Source organism: Thamnophis sirtalis, unplaced genomic scaffold, assembly GCF_051295495.1.
Source record: "Thamnophis sirtalis isolate CommonGarterSnake01/CBP01778 unplaced genomic scaffold, rThaSir2_p1.2 scaffold_3, whole genome shotgun sequence".
In the NCBI taxonomy this organism is placed as follows: Eukaryota; Metazoa; Chordata; class Lepidosauria; order Squamata; family Natricidae; genus Thamnophis; species Thamnophis sirtalis.
Genome location: NW_028261383.1, coordinates 36,887,424 through 36,909,413, shown reverse-complemented (window position 1 = coordinate 36,909,413; position 21,990 = coordinate 36,887,424). Strand labels below are relative to the sequence as shown.

The following is a 21,990-nucleotide window of genomic DNA, read 5'->3' as shown; positions in this document are numbered from 1 at the left end:
GTGTAACGGTTGCTTATGGGGACTCAATATCCCCCCCCCCCAATAAAAATATAGCAACGACTTAAGTTGCACCATGAATTAATGAAACCTGCAAGCCTTGAGGAAGTCCCAACTTTCCGGAGAGCGTCCGCAGTGGTTTTTCGGTTTCTTAAAAACGGGGGCAGGCAGTTCTCCGGGCTTTCTCCGGGCCCTCCGACTTTGCAAAGCAGCCGCTTGTCCCGAGCGCGCTGCGCCTGGAGGAGGAAGAGTTAAGCGCCGACTTGTGTGAGCGTGCGAGCGCGCGTGTGTGTGTGTTTGTGCAGTTTTTATCCCTTCCCCTGCCGCCCCGCGATTCCGAGAGCCTCGCCGGAGAAGCGGCGGAGAAACGGGATTGCAACAGCGAAGCCAGGAGCTGCCGAGCAGAGCGGGGCGCCTCCCGCCGCACCGACTTTGCCCGGGTTTGGAGGGACCGCGCCGTCCGGAGAGGTGAGTACCGCGCGTCCGCCCCGCCGTGAGGATCGGGCTGCTGGAGAACTCGGGTCCCCGGCACTCTCTTCCCGTCCCTCCAACGGGGCGGCGGAGCCCTCGGGGCTGCAGGGGCGCCGCTGCGTGGCGCCAAAGTTTCTCCCGACGGGAAAGGTGGGAGGCCGCGGGGAGCCAGAGGAGAGGTTGCGCCTTCCACCCGCGCTGCGTCCTGGGGCGATCCGAGCCGGGTCGGGGTGCAGCTCTGGGCGGGCGGCCAAGGGGGGCGTTGCGCAGCGCGCCTGCCTCTGCGGCCATCTGGAGCGGGGAGCTCTGGGTTGCAGCGGCTGCCAAAAAAATAATAAAAATGCTCCCCCGGCCCTTGTAAGGGGATGCTTTCCAAACTCTTCCCTTTGCTTGAAATGATGGAGATCTCCGATCCATGCCAGGGGGGATCCGGGAATCGGTGCCTTCTGTTCTGGCCTTCCTGTTTTTGCTTCGATTCCTTTCTTTCGTGGGCTATTCCGTTTTTCTAAAAAGCAGGTATTTCACCTATAAGCGTTTCGGATTTGAGCGATCTGAGCCGGGACTTCATCATCCTCATAACTTGCTTTCCGTGTTTGGCAAAGAGTAACTCTTAAGCCTGTCGCCAGTGTTTTTCGACTTCCTGTCCCGTTTCCCACCGCCCGAACAGTACAAGTAGTACAATGTATTTTTTTTAAAAAATCAGAAAAGAATTCCTAATTGTCAGAAACATAATATATAGAGAAAAAGTCTGGATGGTAAAAAAAGATTAATAATTTTTGCAAGGCAAAGTCAGCTGCCTTTTCGGTAGAAGCCAGGAAAAACTTCGCTGGTTTTCTTCTTCCAGCCCTTATTATTCTGTTTTTTTCTCCCCCGTGGTTTTCCCACTTTCCCTAAGATGCCCTATGTTTCTTTTGTGGCACCTCAACCATCAAAAGTGGGATTCTTTTTTCCCCTCCATTGTCATCCTTATATAACTGTTGCTTCAGTACCCCCCACTTCTCTCCTATTTTGGATCTGGGTCTCTGCTGTGCTCTGTTCTGCTCCGACCAGTTGTGAAAACCACACGGCTCTTCTCCCAGTGCGGTCACAACACAGAGCATTTTTTTTTGGCAGGACCACACATTGCTGCCTAAGGAGGAAAAAGACGGATGCAGTAAGAGACCCACAAAGGCATGAGATTCCCAGACAATTTCCAGACAAATTTATCTTTGGAACTCAATGTTCGAAATTCATGAGCCATTGATGGTCCTTTTCTATTTATGTGAAAAGTATTTTTTTTCTTCCTAAACATCCCGCCCTAAATTTTTTTTTTAAAAAGCTGCACCCAGAGTCTTTCACTTAGAAAAAAGGGAGAATACCCATTTTGCTATCCACATGTTCTGTATATCATCACTTTCCTTATCTTTTTATGCCCCTAAATTAAACCTGCCCCAAATCTCTCTGCCTTTTTTCTCACCTCTCGTTGTCTGAGCCAATGAAAAGGGCTTATCTTTTTTTTTTCCCCGAACATACAAAATACACAAAAACAAAACTTAGACATAAACTACATTTACACAGTACATTAGAACTTCATGTTCCTTCTTAAAGCAGTTTCAAATCGGTACTATTCTCCTTATGTTATTTCCCCTTCTAATATATTTCATTTGAGTTTCACCATTTTTAACCCTTTTACTTTACTTATCTATCTGATATATTGCATGATTATCTTTAATAAGTTTAAACTCTCTTGAGTGCATATATACATGGTAATCCTCCTTAACTTCTATTTTTGGGCTTTATTGGCTTCTTTCATTGACCCTTGTTTCTTTCCTCCAGCCACCTGTACCATTTTCCCCATATCTGATAATATTCTGTCTCTTCTTTTCCCTGAATTTCTTTTGCTAATTTGTCCATTTCGGCACAGTCCATAGACCTTATTATTTAGTCTTCGCTTGGTATCAATGCATTTGGCTTATCTTCTAATAAGCCATTCAGAGGGGAAAGTAATTGCACTTTATTACATGGCTAAATCTTTCTAACCACGACCTCTCAAGGTAATATATGAAAAGCCAGATGTTTCTTAGAAGCTTAGTAAGGCCGGTAGACCAACTTATTTACCTGTGGTTTCTCATTAGCTTTATGCCTATGAAATATTCAGCCATCTAGCACTGGTTGTAAAATATTAAATCAGAGCTTTGTGACACTGAAATAGTAGGAATCTGTCCTCTGTTAGATGCCAAACTGTCAAGGCGATAGTGAGGACTTGAACATTGCAATACTGCTTCTTCGGAGAAGATGGGAGGTTGTGAGTTGATAGCATGCCTTCTCAGTAGGGTAGAAATGGATAGTTATTAGCTCTGTGGGAATCCCAGTTCTTGGTAGAGACTCTTAAGTTTTGATTCATGGATTGTTGACACTTTGGGAGGCATGGAGTGAAGATTTGGAGAAGGTTCAAGGCAGGGCTTTTTCTTTGGAAGTTTGGATTGGTTTCAGTTCTTCCAAATATTGATTTGTGTTTGTGGCAGGTATGAGTTTGAGAAAGAATCTAAAAAAAAAAAGCATTGTAGAAATGAGGGAACTAGGTACATCCAGCATATTGAAGAGAAGGATTGAGGAGTGGAGGGAGGGCAGCTGTCATGGAGGGAGGGCAGCTGTCGTGCCAGGGGCTGTCACAAAGAAAAGGGGATTGGCTTATTCTCTAGGGCACCAGAGGGTAGGACAAGAAGTAATAGAAGCTTATTAAAGAGCGATCCAACTGAGAAGTAAGGAGAAATTTTCTGACAGTGAGAACAATTAATGAACGGAGTAGCTTGCTTCCTGAAGTCATGAGTACTCCATTATTGAAGGTTTTCAAAAATAGACAGCAACCATTTGACTGGGACTGTATGTGACTCCTGCTGTGAACTGGAGTTGGAGTAGAAGACCTCCAAGGTCCCTTTCAGCCCCTTGATTCTATGTTCTATGACATGGTTCCTCTCCCTGGTGGATTATTTTAGATCCAAAAACTGACTTAGCCCAATTTTTCCTATCTTGCTGCACTATAATTCTCATCTAGCATCAGGTAGAAACTAGGAGGATACCCTGACAGGTCACGAGGTCCAGAATCGGCCCCTAAAAACTAACAAAAGAGAGAGCGAGGAATGTCTGATTTTGGTAACCATGCACATGTAATCAAAATAAAGACTTTTAATAACTTTTTAGAGAAAATATGTAGTGTTCTTAAGTAGGAGGTAGGCCTTTAGGATTTTTGAGAATGATTAAGGGCTGTTTGATTTGATGGCTCCATACTAAAGGTCATCTCTGTTCTGGGAAGAAGAAGACTTAATTGAAGAGAGTTGGCATGGTACCAAAGGAAACAACAAGTGCTCGAAGTGAATGGCAAAGGAGGTGGGAAGGGAATGAAGCCTGAATATCCGAGTCTTCATTATTTTATTTATTAAATTTATATACCATCCATCTCAAAGTCATGCAACTAACATACAATCTGATTAAATGTTATTATAAAAAATGATCGTAAAATACAGAAAGACAATAAATATAACATGAAAAATAAACATAACATAATAATAATATCTTAATATCTTCTAAAATATGCCCTGTTTCTAAGCACATACTCTTGATGTCACCTCTAGCTATGTCTGTGTAGACATATTTCCTTGAAAACTACAAGCAGACCTCGACTTGTGACCACAATTGACCCCAAAAATTCTGTTGCTAAGCAAGACAGTTGTTAAGCAAGTTTTGCTGCATTTTACAACCTTTCTTGTCACTGTTGTTAAGTGAATCGCTGAAATTATTAAATGAATCTGGCTTCCCCATTGACTTTGCTTGTCAAAAGTTTGCAAAAGCAGATCCAATGAGCCAGGACACTGCAACTGCCATAAATACATGCCAGATGTCAAGTCTCCAAATTTTCATCATGTGACTGTGGGGATGCTGCAACAGTCGTAAGTGTGAACAATGGTCATGTCACTTTTTTCAAGCTCATTGGGACTTTGAACAATTACTAAACAAATGGTTGTAGGTTGAGGACTACCTGTATGGAGCTTCAATCCAAGTAATACATTTAAGATAAGGTGCTTTTTCCAGACTGATGAACGTCCAAATTATGAACAGCCAGCAAACCAGAATTTATTGTTGTTAGTCGCGAAGTTGTGTCTGACCCATTGCGACCCCATGGACAATGTTCCTCCAGGCCTTCCTGTCCTCTACAATCCTCTGGGGTCCATTGAAGCTCATGCCTATGGCTTCAGTGACTCCATCCAGTCACCTCATTCTCTGCTGTCCCTTTCTTCTTTTGCCCCCAATCTTTCCCATCATTAGGCTCTTATCCAGTGATTCTTTCCTTCTCATTAGGTGACCAAAGTTATTTGAGTTTCATTTTCAGGATCTGGCCTTCCAAAGAGCAGTCAGGTTTGATCTCCTCTAGGACTGACTGGTTTGATTGTCTTGCAGTCCAAGGCACTCGCAGGAGACTTGTCCAACAACATAGTTCAAAGGCCTCCATTCTTTGGCACTCAGCCTTTCTTACGGTCCAACTTTCACAGCCATACATTGCAACTGGGAAAACCAGAGTTAAAGAAGCACAATAGTATTTTGTTTTTCCCTCCTTCACCCCAGCAAAATTAGAGTCATCTTTCTCTTCCTCTTTTCTAGATCCTTTCTCAGAGATATCTACCGGTATGCTTTATCCTAAAGTAGGATGTCCTTTATGTATTCTCCTATGTTTCGCCTGTCAACTCGATGTTACCTTATTTGTTTTTAAAACATCCAGCACCCAGGTGCAGAGTCATACCTACTTAGCGGGGCTTGGTTGACTTAAAACATAGCTCATCCTCAGTTTCAAGAATGGTGAGTTCAGCAAATTGGAAGAGCACTGCAGCTAAGCTTCATTTCCCAACTGCTCCCTTCCTCCTTCCTCTTTCCTATTTAAGGAAGCTCCCAGTGGATAGATGAGAGCAAGAATAAATGAGGGAGGAGAGATTTGTTCAGAGAGGGCTGACAGGCAGGTGACAGTTGCTAAACCTCCTCTTTGTACACCGATTTTCTCCTGCACATCTGTTTTCCTGCCCCACCTTTGGGAATCCAAAGGAATATCAGGCCAGACAATGAATTTAGCTGTACAAGAGAGAGGGGGGGGGATGGGCTAATTGACAAGGGCAGTGAAATGGATTTTTAAAAAAATGCTTTTACTTTGCATTTCATTGGAAAGCTTCCCAATGTTTGTGTGAAGGTAAGAAACAGTCCCTGGTCATGCTTTGACATTGAAAAACACCGTATAGATGTAGGAAGGTGGAAAAGAATGTGGAAATGTTGTTCGTTTAGATGGTCTCTGTTTAATGTTTAACATTTAGATGGTCTCTGTTTAGTGTTATAACAATCTCAATGACTTCCTCTGCAATTGGATTGAAGGATTATGGCTGGGGAAGAAAGGAAACCTAACGGATCTGTCTTCCCAAAAGAATCATTGGTGCTTTTTTTCTTCTTTCTGCTTGCTTGTTGAATCTAGTGCTATATGGGTCTTGAATTAGATCTTCAGATTTCTCTTCTTTTTTTAGGCTTCCACAATTCTGGGTGTTTACTATATCCACGCTTGGAATCATCTGTGCATATTCTGAATATCTTTGGGGGGGGGGGTTTCCTCCCTCTCGTGACTATGAAGAATGATGGGGAAGCTGATGTTTGGCATTGACATAAATTAATTCAGAGGTGTGAAGAATAGGGCAAAAGTTGTTGCAGGCTTCGGCATCCTTTCACGCCTGAAGGCCCGGCTGCCAAACCCATAGTATGTGTTCATAGGAAGAGTGTGTTTTTAATTGTGAAGAGCTGGGGAAATGGAAGGTTGTCTCATCCTGCATCACCTGGTAAGAATAGAATAAGGAAGAGGAGGAAGTGACTGTCACTCTTCTCACAAAGCCTGGATATCTTTAAAGGTTAGCTATTATTTGAGATGGTTTATCTGGAAAACGTCTTTTAGAATCTTCCTGTCTTTTATTTGCCTGTTTTACCATCTGCAGGCATGAGCCCTGCATGTTAGAATAATTGGTGTATGCAGGATTCAGTTGGTTTGATTAGTTGTCTAATTCAACTAATCCAGTTATCATTATTAGTCAAAGTAATTTACAGTAATTCTCAATAGAATATTTGTAGCTCGAAGTTGAACTGTGGGGTCCTTGTTGGTCTCTGAACTTGATTGTTTTCTTGCAAACATTTCATTATTCAATAAGTTAACAGTAAACAACAAAGGAATCATCAACAACACTCCCACCAACACTGACAGAACAAACCACTAATATATAAACAAAGGGAAAATCCCACTCCCTTCTAGCACTGATGATGTTACCTAGTTGGGTAGTGAAATTTCTGCAAGAAAACAGACAAGCTGAAAGAGCACCAAGGACCCCCAGTTATACGTTCGGCTGATGGTTACTCACTCACACACTCACAGGCCTAGAAAATAGCCACACTCAAATCACTTTCAACCGAACACTGAGACTCAAACGCAACCTGTTATTTGGAATACATGTAGACCAAGTGAATTTAGAATAACAGCAAAACTTTACTGGTTACAATATGTTGTATGTGCGCTCTCTGTCTCCGTCTCTCCCTCCCTCCCTCCCTCCCTCCCTCCCTCCCTCCCTCCCTCTCTCTCTCTCTCTCTCTCTCTCTCTCTCCCTCCCTCCCCCCCTCCCTCCCCTCTCTGTCTCTTACATAACACACACACACACAAACCAGTGCTGAAATGCAAAAAAAATTACTACTGGTTCTGTGAGCGTGGCTTGGTGGGCATGGCAGGGGAAGGATACTGCAAAATCCCCATTCCCTCCCCATTCTGGGGTCAGCCAGAGGTGGCATTTGCCGGTTCTCCAAACTACTCAAAGTTTCCGCGACTGGTTCTCCAGTACCTGTCAGAACCTGCTGAATTTCACCCCTGACACAAACCCACATAAGAGATACTCATCCACGCTTACCCAATTCTCAACTAGGGTTGGAGGCACTAGCCAGAGGGAAGGAAGCCCACCCCTTCTACTCCCCAAATTACTTGCTTTGTTTATTCCCAAGTCTGGTAGTTGCTGATGGGATTTGGGGAGGAGTTTTCTATAGGCTCAGCGCCAATTTCTTTTGTCTGGTTCATGTGACATTTTTTTCCCTTGGTTTTCTTAGCCACGTGGTTTGTTCTTAACTATTTTTTTTACAGAAGATTCAATGCTTTTGTCCACATCTGCTTATGTGCCTGCTTCGTCTTTAGTTATGGCGGCTTCAGCCTAGACTCACATCCCATACAATCTTATTGTTGTTTGCCCTGCCCTTCGCGGGAGGAAAGGTAGTCTGTGACAGGTATGGACTAGGGAATCAAATGTAGGACCCAAAGCAAATCCTGATTACTGCAGTGCTTATTAGACAGCATGTACTGGTGAGGCTCTTTCCAAGGGAATATTCCCTTGAGAGATCCCACCCAACAAAGGGATGCACTCATATTTATACATCTCTGTTGGAAGAAATGTCCCTCTGGGTTCAATCCCAAGTGGGGAAAAAGACACTAGAAACATGGTGGCTGCTTGGAAAGATGGTTTAAAGGTGGACAGGATCGCACGGCTTGAGGTCCTGAACAGAAAAGGAGGGATCACATGCTTCAAGATGTTGGGTGAAGAAGAAAAAAGGGGCAGAGATGCTGAAAGTTCCTGGTTTTATGCCCTCTCTGCCCATTGATCTTGAGCTTGTAATTCTGATTGGTTGTCAGGCTCCCACGAGGCCATGCAGGGGCAACTCTGTAGGCTGTGAATCCACAGTTGGTTGAGCATTGCTTCTTCCCTAGTGTCTTATAATGGGATGGGTAAAAGGCTAATACTATCGTGTCTTAATCCCATTACCCTCGACCTGAAGGGGGAAGATCTTTGTTATGTAGAATAGACTGGCCCAGGCATTTTAATGACCCATTGACAAAGGTGGGGGTTATTAAGAGTAAGTCTGCTTCCTGCCTAATAACATATTTCTCCATTTCTGATCCAGGGAAATATAATATTCTGCTTTTTCAAAATTTCACAGTATATTTCATTCTTCTAGGAGGGGGTGGGTTTTAACTTCCTACATCCCAGAAGAGCAGGAGAGACTAATGCATAAGCAACACCTGATATAAGCATACTTATTCATAGGTAAAGGATCTCAAATTACTGTAGTTAATGGAGCTCAGGAATAAGGCAATAAATGAATAAAACAGGGAAGGGAACATTTCCTATCAATTAAGGGGAGGAGGCAATTTGGGAATGCCAGATTCCCCCCCCAAAAAAAGTTTCCTATTGCAAACCTATGGGATTTTTTCTAATAAGATGACTAACTTTGGCTTTGTACCTCTATGGATCAACTTGATTTAATTGATTCCACTCATCTAAGAATTAATTTTCCCCACAGTCCAAACAAGGGTCCATACATGTCCATACATGTATGCATAGACATATGCCAGTATGTCACATGCACACATACTTATGGGTCAAGGTAGGAAAACTCAGGATTGAGCTTGACAAAGTGGGGAACTTGGGCGTTGTACAGAATCTTTCTTTTTTTTCTGTCTAATTTTCCTTTCTTGGAAGATCTTCAATTTAGGCCTTTTCTTCTTACCCTGTTTTCTCTTTGCCTTTTGTTTTGGTTATGTTAATTTGCAGAATTTCAGCTTATGACAGCAAAACAGGCACATTCCATTCGGAATATAGAGCAGAAGCAACTTCTCTAACTTCCTTTTACCTGCCATAAGCATGATCCTTCAAATGAATTCAGACTTATTAGACTCAAGTTAATAAAAAGGAATTTTCTGAGGCTTTAAAGCTGAACTCGGAAGCCTTTCGTACAGGTATAAGATGGTAAAAAGTGGCAGTGAAATAATTAAAGCTGGCTGTCCTATAAGTCTTGCTTTGTGAAAGCATCACATTTAAAAAAAACAAACCACACATTTAATTGCTTCACAGAACCGCATGGGTAGCCAAAGCTATCAGGCAGTTGATTTTGGTTCATTTCCATAGCTTTCATAGAGATAGTTTTTGTTCAACAATCACAATTAGGACTGGCGACTCCATTGCTTAGGCCTGCAATTTAACTCTGATGGAGTTAAAGCCTCACTTCTGCTGCCGTCGTTAGTTGAATCACCATGGTTGTTAAACGGAACATCACATGACCATGACTTCCAAGTCTACTACTGCCTTCTCCATTGGCTTCCGCTAGTTGCAAGCCAGTTGCAAAGCACACAGTGATGATTGTCTGAGATGCTGCACAGGTTGTAAATGCGAGGACCAATCATAAAGTCACCCTTTCAGTGCCACTAAGGCCCAAAAACCAGGAACCAGGGTGGTTCAAAGGAGTCCAGGTTTATCCTGTGCTATCTCTCAACAAGACTCTGAAATTCCAAAGGTGCTTTTTCAAAAGGCTTTTTGTTTTTGCTTGAAGATGTTTCACTTCTTATCCAAGAGGCTTCTTTAGTTCTTCTTTAGCCAAGAAAGTCCAGTTGCCTGTTGAAAAAGCAGCTTTGGGACAACCATGACCTGGATGATTGAGAATCTCCACCGAGAAGAATCTGAACTATTAATGTTCAAGGCAAATTAGCGGCAGATAAGAGTCAACAGAATTCAAGGGGGGGGGGCTGGACTTAGATCTCTTGTGGGCGTGAAAGGACTCCAAAGTAATGACAATCTTGACTCCTCCCTCGAGCTCAGCCTGCTCATTTCCTACAATAACTTAGAACAACGGCTAAACAAGGCAACAGGTAAGTGAAGAATACCTGTTCTGAACTCCTTGGATAAAGGTGCATCATAGAAAGCATTATCTCGGTTTCAAGGTAGAAGCAGAGGTGGGCTGCTGCGGGTTCGGCCAGGTTCGGGAGAACCCGTAGCTAACGTTATGGCCGGTTTGGAGAACCTCCAAATCCCACCCCTGGCTGTCCCAGCTCCTCCCCTCCCACCCCAACCGTCCCAGGAGTCTCCATGCGGCCTGTTTTGGATGCAAGGTAAGTTCAGGGCCCGTGTGGAGGCTGGGGGAGGGGGAAAACGGGCCTCCGGAGCCCAGGGAAGGTGGAAATGCCCAATTCCCCCACCATGGTGCAGGAGGCCTAGGCCACACCTACCATGGCCATGCCCACCCATCAACCAGGCAGAGAACCTGTTGCTGAAAGCTTTGAAGCCCACCCCTGGGTAGAAGGTGAAAGATCACCACTGAAGGTACAGGCAATAGGGTATAAATGTTTGCAAATTCCTCGAAGACACTGCTTTATTTTGGGCAAGAGTGACAGTGATGAGAAATGATGGGGAGTATTTGTGAATATCATCATCCTGTTCTGAAATCCTTTCTCTAGCTCGGTTGTTTCAGCAGGGATGTTGCATATCCAGGGGATTCATTTAAAAATACCTGACCTATCTTTCATCCAGACAGCAAAATATGACTCAGAACTGGCCTTTCAGGCATCCATTACTCAATGGTACTTTAAAAAAATACTACGGCTACTAGGATCACATCATTTCACTCTATAGTAGTCTTACTCAGGGGAATCTGAAAATCACATTATTTCCATCCAGGTATCCAGGTGAGTTTCTCTAGTTTAAGAGCTTCCTATTTTTAGGTCTGGATAAAAACTTACATTTCATAATTATTTATCAATATGCTGGCTTGAGCAATTATGTTATAAAGAAAATAATTTCAGCAGTTTGGATCTTATTCCTTGGAAGTTTTCCTTGCCCTTCTATTAAAAAAATTAACTAATTGAAATCTTGACAAGTACAGGCCATCCTCTCTTAACGACCGCAATTGGAACTGGCAACTCCGACACTAAGCAATGCAGTCATTAAACAAGACATCACCTGACCATGGCAGACACGGTCATCACTTCTGCCATAGTCATTAAACAAATTACCCATGGTTGTTAAGTGAGACATTATATGACCACAACTTGTGATTTTACTGCCAATTTCTCCATTGATTCTGCTTGTCAGAAGATGGAAGGGCCTGACTACTGATCATGTGACCGTGGGAACGTTATGACGGTCTTAAGCAGGGGTGGGCTTCTAAAAATTTCACAATGGGTTCTCTGCCTGGTTACTGGATGGGCGTGCCCATGGTGAGTGTGGCCTAGTTGGCCTCCTGCACTTTTACGTTCTCAACTGAAGGAGATTTGTGCAGGAACACAACACATTTATTGTTAACAGCAACTACTGACAGAACAGAACAAGCAACTCCAGTTTGACAGCATGTGGACTGGCCTTACAGTTATTTTTTCACCGGCATCATCAATTCAGGCAGACCTGAAGCAAGCATTACTTTTAGCCTATACTAGTGATCCATTGCTACAAATCAAGCGTAGATATTTGTGTTCAGTAGTGTATATATAACATCTCTTATGCCTGAAAAATTCCACAGTTCCTGATGTGTTGATCATTCTAAGTAGAATATAGTCAATATGCAATCAAGAACAACAAAGGTGCTTTCAGCATTTGGCCACAGTGGAGCCATATTAACAGCCCTGTTGATATTGGCGCCTAGTGGGACAATAATAGGACGAGATTGAAACATGTCAGTTCCTGTTTCAGCTCTAAGATTGCATCTCCAATCTCGAGACAATTGAAACCAGCTCTTATTAAATGTTCTCTGAGGGCTCCTGAAGCGATTTTTTTTTGTTATTCTGTTAAGCTCATTTCTAAATCATAGGAAAAAATGCCATGTTTTAAAAGCAAATCTGTAATTCGTTTATTCAGCATGCAACATTCGGTTTGTTATTTCAAAGGACGTGCGAATAACACAATTTTCACCAATCATCTTTTTTCCTAAAATGGCTAGCTTCTTCTTATATCTCTAGAAACCAGACAAAATGGCAATAGTATAACTTTCTCCTTTTGTTGTTTCTTAGACATTACCATTTAGAGGCAAGATACATCTACTCGTAATTATTTTTTTTACAGCTGTCAGGAACCTATAATCTCTTTCCTATGGAATGCATTTATAAAGGGGGAAGAAAGAACTAGAAACAGAAGTGGGTTGCTCCCAGTTTGGCCCAGATTGGGTGAACCGGTAGTAGCGGCAGCGGGAGGCTCCTCCCACCCGCCCGGACGCTTCTGCGTGTGCGCAGAATTATCGCACATGAGCTCATGCGCGAAGGAACCAGTACTAAAAAAAATGGAAACCCACCATTTGCTAGAAAGTTATGTTCAGGCTTATAGAAATGTATCTTCCTCTCATAAAAATCTTGAAATCTGCCAACTGAAGCCAGATGTGCAAGCTTATCATTAAAGAACTGCGTGCAAAAATTCATTTTGAATATTAAAATGTGTGAAAGAATACAGTAATCTGTTTCCAACTCCGTCAAGATTTCCTTATTTAGCTGCTGCTGAATAATTGGAAGTCAGGAATCTCTCTGCTGATTTATGCACTGTGGTCCTTTTAAACTGCAGTCTGCATCTTTGGTTAATATGTACTTAAAATGATGAAATAGTTCTGTAAAAAGTGCATGGAAAAAAATTATTTGGGGACATGAGTGGATTCTTGATAAATATTATTGAATCGTAGAATCAGAAGGTGTCATTTAGGTCACAGTGAGGCCAAATGTCTTGTGTAGCTCAAAAATACAAATTGAAGAATTTCAGGGTGTCTAGCTTCTGCTTAGATACAGCAAAGGAAGAAGAGCTGAGCACATCCTCACTTAAGGAAATTGATTGCACTGTCAAAATTATCTTTCTGTTAGACATTTCAAATGTTCAATCTGAATCTGCATGACTGTATTATTCCATTATTTTATGTCCTATTCCCTGGAAAAATAGGGAACACGTTTTAATTTTATATAGTGGCCTTGTGGTGTGATGGACAGCTAACACATTTTAAAAATAAAACAAAAATAAATGTAAATGTTTTATGCGTCATTCTTTTTGGTACTTCATATCTCACCTAAGTCATCTTGGTGCTAAACACCGTCAGTTCCTTTTGCTTCTCTTCATAGAAATCTAGTTTCTACAAAAGTTATTTTTTTTTCCAAGTGGCAACCGGACTTCTTGTTTTTCTTTGAAGATGTTTTGCTTCTCTTTTGACATATAGTTTCTACACTTTTCTCACTAAGGAACTCTTTCCAGTTTTTTAAACTAAGGTGCCCAGAACTAGATCCAGTGCTTGTAGGGCCTGACCAAAGAACTATAAAGAATAAAGTGGAATTATTAGTGCTCATTATTTGAATATTAACACTAACCTAAATGTTACATTTGCCTTCTTACTGACACTTTAAATTGATAGCATATGCCAGAGGTGGGTTCCTACCAGTTCGCACCTAATCGGTAGAACCGGTTCGTCAAATCTACTGAACCGGTTAAAAGAGATTCCACCAGTGGACCCGGAAAACAGGCCACACCTACAGAAGAGGTTCCAAAATTTTTTGAAACCCACCACTGGCATACGCAATGTGTACTCAACAATCATTTTCATTTGTACCATTATCAATGGAGGCAAGGGACTCCTGCCTTGGGGAGGAAGTTGGATTAAAAGACCTCTAAGGTCCCTTCCGGCCCCATGATTCTATGACGGGGGTCTCCAACCATGGCAACTTTAAGCCTGGCAGACATCAGCTCCCAGCTGGCTGGCTGGCTGGCTGGCTGGGGAATTCTGGGAATTGAAGTCCACCAATGTTTTAAGTTGCCAAGGTTGGAGATACCTGTGATGTCAAAAAAATCAAGATGATGTGGTGCAGGGGGTGCGTCGTCACCCCCACGCTCCCCCCACTCCCCGCACATGCATGCGTGACCTCCCTGCTCCGCGCACAGAGAGGGCTCCGCGTGCCACAGGTACGCATTCCTCCCACCTGCCCTTCTAAGTTATTAATAAAAATAACAATGAATTAGGGGCCCAGGACTACTACCGGTTCTGTGGGCGTGGCATGGCTTGGTAGGTGTGGCTTGGTCGGCATGGCAGGGAAAGCATACTGCAAAATCCTCATTCCCTCCCCACTACAGGGCAAGGATACTGTAAAATCCCTATTCCCTCCCCACCCCGCTAACCTGTGTTCTCCTGTGCAGGGCAACAGAAGAAGACCCAGCCAATCACCTGGGACTTGGGAGGCAGTGATGGGGGCTGAGCCAGCCAGAGATAGTATTTGCTGTTTCTCCAAACTACTCAAAATTGCTGCTACTGGTTCACCAGAACCGGTCAGAACTGGCTGAATACCACCTCTGCAGCTGATCCCTCGTAGTATTAATTTTAGTTCTCGTACTTATTTTTATCTGGATGCTTTCGACACCATTGCCGGTAGTAGAGCTGTAGTGAACATTTTTAACATACAAGTGCACCTGTCAGGCCTGCAGCCATCTTTTCTTTTGGATTTTTGGCCTGCCACACTTTCTATTAATCTACTATGCGTTTTCTATTGTGGGAGAATGGGGGGGGGGGATTGTACAGAGTTAGATGCTATGTAGCCATAACAAAATCCTTTCTAGAAAGCCAAGGGCATCCTTTGTCTTTGCAATACATCTTTTCTTTCTCTGTATTTTATTTTATTTTATTTATTTATTTCTGTACTGTAAGCCGCCCGGAGTCCTACGGGATTGGGCGGCATATAAATGTTATTAAACTTGCAAAACTTGCAAACCTCTGCACCTGACAGGAACTAGATGGGAGGAACTGCCAGCATGGCAGTGGAAGAGTGACCTCTAGGCTGGAATACTGCAATGTGCTCTACATGGGGCTGCCCTTGAAGAGTATTCGGCAACTTCAGCTAGTCCAGAATGCGGCCGCGCGAGCGATTGTGGGTGCACCTCGTTTCACCCACATAACACCTATCCTCCGCGAGCTGCACTGGCTACCTGTCAATCTCCGGGTGCGCTTCAAGGTGCTACTTGCCACCCATAAAGCCCTCCATGGTAGTGGATCTGGATACTTGAGAGACCGCCTACTTCCAATTACCTCCACACGACCTATTAGATCTCACCGGTTAGGCCTCCTCCGAGTCCCATCTGCCGGTCAATGTCGACTGGCAACTACGCGGAGGAGAGCCTTCTTGGTGGCAGCTCCGACCCTGTGGAACGATCTCCCCGTGGAAATTCGTACCCTCACCACCCTCCAGACCTTCCGCACAGCCCTCAGAACTTGGCTATCCCGTCAGGCCTGGGGTTAAGACTACAACCCGCCCGAATAGTATGAATGTTGTGTTTTAATTATGTATTTGTCTTATATGTTAAAAGTTTGTCTCCCTCCACCCTTTTTAAGTTGTAAGCCGCCCTGAGTCCCCCCAGGGAAAAGGGCGGCATATAAATAAACTTTAAATGAAATGAAAATGAACCATGTGATGGACTTGTGGGTGTGGGGGGCAAGATCTTGAACTTTCAACTTAGGGGGGGGGGAACCGGGAAGCTTTCAGATTCAGGTTTTTCCAGATGTGCCAACATGGCTCTCTGAATAAATTGGAACTTTGAGCAATACTTTGCCTCGGACTCTGATTTACTTTTAGATGCTATTTAGAACCCTGACAGCACCTTCTCTTTTTCTGACACTTCTGTTAATTTTGAAAATACGGTATCCTTCAACTTCCATCAGCGGGTCCTCCTTCCATCTGTTAAACTGTATTTACTTTCCTAATGAGGCTCATCTAACATTTTTCCAGTACTCTGAGCATTAGCCTATGGACAGTGAACATCATTAATTTTATGAGGCTTTTCTCCCTAAATTTTCATTGACTGTTTTAATAGATCCACTGGGGCAGCACTTTGGCTTCTTTCCGCAGTGTTTGGTTTCCTTTTTGGAGTTCTTCAGAGTTTTCCAATTCTACATTCTTCAAAGAAAGGTGTGTCCTTGGGAGGTGCAACTAACTTATCTCAGAGGCCAATTATCAGATAATTGCCAATGGTCTTGATCAGTCTTGAAAATGTAATTCTGTTACATCTCTAGGACTTGCTCCAAGTAGAGAAATCTATGTCATAAGGCTGTGGTGGGGAACCTATGGTATGCGTGCCATAGGTGGCACACGGAGCCCTCTCTGTGCGCGGAGCAGGGAGGTCACACATGCATGTGCGGGGAGTGGGGGGAGCGTGGGGGTGGCGACGCACCCCCTGCACCCCATTTTTGGTTTCAGAAGGCTTCAGGGAGGCCTGCTAGGCCCAAAATGGGCCACCGGGGTGATGCGGTGCGCCCCCTGCCCTGATTTTGGTCCCAGGAGGATCCAGGAAGGCCTGCTAGGCCCAAAACGGAGTGCAGGGGGGTACACGCATGCACGGTGGGCAAGGGTAGTGTGGGGGAGTTGTGCTCACATGCGCGGGACAGGGCACATTGCATTATGGGTGTGGGCATGCGCACACACGATTTCAGCACACGAGGAGAAAAAGGTTAGCCATCACTGTCATAAGCTATTGGGGCTACAGGACACATCTTGCTTCAATAGTGAATCACCAACTACCACAAATATTCTCTTAATTTTCTTGTAGTCTTCATCTCTACTATTTCCCTGTACTCTACCATAGTGTCTTTCTCTCTTTCCCTGGAGGCCTGAGAATTCAGAGTTCTTGATGCTGAAATCGTCTATATCACTTTCTTTTGATTGTCACACTTGTCCACCTAGTTTCTTCTTCTATTTAGTTTCTTCTTTATGAAGAGTAGGCTCCAGTATAACTTTTTGTGGTAGCTCCTTTCTTGGACTTGATCTGTCTTCATCTTTCATCAGCTGAGATGTAGCTCCTTGCTGTTCCAATTCTTATATATTTTTTCTTCTTTAAAGCTTGTCATAAATCTGTGTCTGAAAATTCTTAGACAGTCACTAATGGTATTAGGAACCGATTATACATAATCCTCAACTTACAACAGCAATTCAAAGTTCTAACAGCCTCAGAAAAAGTGACGGTTGGATTTTTAGGACCGCCACACCACCCCTGAAGTCATGTGATTGCATTCAGGTGCTTGTCAACAACCTCTTCTGTAGGTGTGGCCTGCTTTGTGGGAGTGGTTTGCCGGCCATGTGACTGGGTGGGAGTGGTTCGCCAACCATGTGACCGAATGGGAGCAGCTTGGCAGTCATGTGACTGGGTGGGCGTGGCCAACTTGTAAAATGTGGTGAAACTCACTTAACAACGCTTTTGCCTAGCAACCAAAATGTTGGCTCAGAAACTCTGGCATTTGAAGCCCGTAAGTCTTAAAGCTGTCAAGTTACAAGGCCCTTGCACCCCTAACCCTTTAGAAAAAAAACTCCAGGGATTTTCAAACTTGACAGCTTTAAGATTTTAAGGTTTAGATAGAGCTGGGCGGGGCAATTGGTGAGCCAGCCAATCAACTCCTAGAATTCTCCTCCAGTCATGTTGGCTCAGGTACCCTTGCATTAAAGTGTGCAAGTCTTAAAGCTGTCAACTCCCAGAATTCCTCCTCTCACTCTTCATCTTGATGATGTGCGGACGGGCGAGGAGAGGGAGCTGGAACCGGTTCTAAACGGCACGGTAGATTTGTGGAACCTCTTATATAGAAGAGGTTAGAACTGGCAGGAACACACCCATGATATATTAGTGTGTGTGTGTGTGTGTGTGTGTGTGTGTGTGTGTGTGTGTGTGTGTATGTTGCTTTTGTGCTGATAAATAAATAAAGGGAGACTAGTATAGATCTATTTCAAGCTATTTAGCTCTCATCAGCTAGCCATACCCTTACTGGGATTTGAACCTGTGCTGTATTACGTACCCTAAATAGCTTGAAATAGATCTATACTAGTCCCCCTTTATTTATTTATCAGCACAAATGCAACACAAATGTAACAAAGGCAATAGTAAAAATAATGGCTTTCTGTCTGGATGGTCTCTTAAGATGAGCCGATAGACAGAGAAAGGAATCAGTATGCTTCCTCCTATATTTGGGCATACCAGGGGTTGTGACATTGTGTGTGTGTGTGTGTTTGTGTGTGTGTGTATGTATGTCTGGAAACAAATACCGTGGGGGTAAGACATCCCTAACCCCCACGGTGTGTTCTGTTAAGATACAGCCTGTTGTGCCTTAAAATGAGTTCTACTGTACTGCCATAAAATGACTTCTACTGTACAGTGCAGTGGAGTTGCAATGGTAACTGCTTCACAGTACTCCACAAGGGGGCTCCCTTTGGTAAGGGAGAAAATCCAACATTAGAAATTATGTTTGGCCCAGACATTTTTCTTCTTTAAATAAATATCCAGGCAATGCCAGGTTATCAGCTAGTTTCCAATTAAAAAAACACATTGGGGAAGCTGAATTGGCTTAACAACAGCTGGAGAAATGGTTGTAAAATTGGATTCATTTTATGACTGTGCTGACTTTCAATGGAAATTCTGATCCCAATTGAGATCATAACTCCAAGGATTGCATATAATCTTGCATATAGGTTCAACTGTTACTTCTTTATTTTTGAGTTGTTTTGTAAGCCTAATGTCAGGGTTCCAAATAGCATCTAAAAGTAAATAAGAGTTCGAGGCAAAGTAAATAAGAGTTCGAGGCAAAGTATTGCTCAAAGTTCCAATTTATTCAGAGAGTTATGTTGGCACATCTGGGAAAACCCGAATCCGAAAGCTTCCTGGTTTTTCCCACCCAGTTGAAAGTTCAAGATCTTGCCCCCACCCCCACAAGTCCATCACATGGTCCAATCTTCCACTGCCATGCTGGCAAGTCCACCCATCCAGTTCCGGTCAGGTGCAGAGGTGCGAAGGCAAAGGATGACTTCGGCTTTCTAGAAAGAATTTTGTTATGACTAAATAGCATCTAACTCCTACAAGCCCCCCTCCCATTTTCCCACAATAGAAAATCCATAGTAGAATAATGGAAAGTGTAGCAAGTCAAAGATCCAAAAGAAAAGATGGCTGAAGGCCTGACCTCTTCATATTCAGTATTTCCAGGTTTCCATAGGTGCAGAAGATAAGAAATGCAAAATACCCTTTTCTTCTCCTGCTTGTTGAACACAGTGGCAGTCCCCATAGGCAACAACTGTTTCTGATTGGGAGGGACACATAATCAGTATTTGTGTCGGTGTTACTAAATTCTGCAGCCGTCTGTTCTTAAGCTACCAAAGTGCCTAATTTGATAAGTTGAAAATAAATGAGTCATGGAGTCCTCCCAGACCACTAGATTTAAAATGAAGGAATTTATCACACTTAGGTACCATCTAAAAATTAAAAGCCTCAGGTGGAGTTTAGAGCGAACAGTTAAGGATCGGGGATCCATTGCAGAGATCATGGAGTTACACAGGGAATAATGTAGCAAGTTGGCTGAATAGCCAGACTCCTAAAAATTGCTGGTGTGTCTTTGTTCTCTTTCATGATTTCATAGCATTCTGACATCAAGGAGTTAAGTTCATTAATGATTGCACCAAATGTTTTTGCCCCTTGGACAGATAAACTTGCCAAATGACCTTGTTTATGTGCTCTCTGAACTTGGTTGTTTTCTTGTAGACGTTTCATTACCAAACTAGGTAACATCATCAGTGCTAGTGATATTACCTAGTTTGGTAATGAAATATCTGCAAGAAAACTTTCAAGCTCAGAGAACACCAAGGACTCCACAGTTCAACCTGAGCTACAAATATTCTCTTCTATCTGGATTTTGCTTGTCCTGTGCATTAGAAGCCCTTTGATTTCTTGAAATGAAGGAAATTTATTTTTTTCAGCAAGGAAAAACTTTTAGATAATATAATCACATCAGGGGTGGGCTGCTGGGAATTTGCAGGGGTTCGGGAGACCCTCTAGCTAAGGTTCTGTGCAGTTCGGAGAACCCCCAAATCCCACTTCTGGCTGGCCCTGCCAGCCCCTCCCCTCCCAGGAGTCCCACGCGGCCTATTTTGGATGCAGATAAGTGTAGGCCACACGCAGAGGCTCAGGGAGGGCAAAAAACGGGCCTACCTCCAGAGCCTGGGGGAGGCTGTTTTCGCCCTCCCGGAGGCTCAACGAAAGCCTCTGGAGCCCGGAGTGGGCAAAAGAGCTCCTCCCCTCCGCCGTGGTGCAGGAGGCCGACATGGCCATGCCCACCATGGCCATGCCCACCTAGCAACCAGGCAGAGAACCCCTTACTAAAATTTTTGAATCCCACCCCTGATCACAATCACTGGCTAACTTCTGCAGATCAAAAGTTTAACTAATAGTCCAGGATCAGTGGTGAGGTGAAAGATAGCAATAGCAATAGCAGTTAGACTTATATACCGCTTCATAGGGCTTTCAGCCCTCTCTAAGTGGTTTACAGAGTCAGCATATCGCCCCCACAGTCTGGGTCCTCATTTCACCCACCTCGGAAGGATGGAAGGCTGAGTCAACCTTTGAGCCGGTGAGATTAGAACCGCTGAACTGCAGATAACAGTCAGCTGTAGTGGCCTTCAGTACTGCACCCTAACCACTGCGCCACCTCGGCTCTAAGATGACAACCCTACACAAAAACGCAGCTTTTAGGAACATTCCGCTTTCAATCGCATTGATTTCTTCTGCCTTCCAAGAGCCAGTCACAATACTTTATTATGTTTATTCTTTTTAAATGATTTTTCTTTACCTTTATGAAATATTAGTAATATCCTTTAATTATATTCTCCAGGGGTTTATAGGAAGAACGAGGAATTAAAATGTCAAGTTTTACGTAAAGGGTGAGTAACTAGAGGAAGTAGATGAAATTGTGTCATTTGATAGAATAGGACAAGGGAGAAATTTTAGTGGGCTAATGTGGATAGAAGGGATGTGGGTGGACTGCAGCCTTTCATGAGCAACAAATGTTTTGCCAAAAGAAGTAAAAACGGCTGCGAATAAGAGTCCGCTTCTTTCCATTATACAGAGAATTGAGTATGAAACATAAAATGGAGGTGGGGGATGCGATAAATAGAAAGCATATGGCGAAAAACAAGAATTGATCATGAAATATAGGTGATGAATGAACGTGGGTTGAATACTTAAGTGACGGGTATGAAAGCAGTAGATTGAAGTATGGATAGGGCGGAAAAGTCAGATAGGATTGTGTTGTGACTCAGCAGAAGTTTGCTGTGAGTTGAGTCGGGATGCAGGATTAACAATGCAGCTGGGGCTCGTTAGTGTCATCTTCTGGAGATAAAAGGACGGATGGTGCCATGCCCTGGTGGCAGAAGTCAACGTTCGTCGTTCGTTCATGGTTCATTGTTCATCGGTCGTGGTTTGTTTGTGAGAGACACTTGGAGAAATGATTTGCTTTCTTTCTGTACACCTGGTTTGGCCGTAAGAGATCTTTGTTTTTGCATTCTGTTATCTTCTTGCCAGAGACTTTATTTATGTTCATTTTGGGCTCGCATCCAGTCTGAGCCAAGGACTGATAAAGTTATTTCCTTTTAAGTCTGTTTGCCTGTCGTCTTTGAATGAGCGAAGAAGGGGGGTCAGAACAGGATTGTATAGCAATTACATAAAGCAGGGGTGGGGAACAATGGCCCTCTTATGACGTGTGGACTTCAACTCCCAGAATTCCTGAGCCAGTTGAAGTCCACACGTCATAAGAGGGCCATCGTTCCCCATCCCTGACATAAAGGAAAAATCGATGGATTGAGAGTTAGGCAACAAAAACAAGGGACTTGGCTGGATGGAATTAATGAAATCCTCAAAAAGA

General features: G+C 43.5%; 1 protein-coding gene across 1 annotated transcript in view; it reads left to right on the top strand.

The window, feature by feature from the left end:
- Positions 1-353: 353 nt before the first annotated feature.
- The window catches only part of KLHDC8B (kelch domain containing 8B), a 67,651-nt gene continuing 46,014 nt past the window's right edge, over positions 354-21,990 (top strand). The window contains exon 1 of the mRNA XM_087708700.1: positions 354-465. The gene's annotated coding sequence lies outside the window, so the exon portion shown is untranslated. The remainder of the gene's footprint in view (positions 466-21,990) is intronic.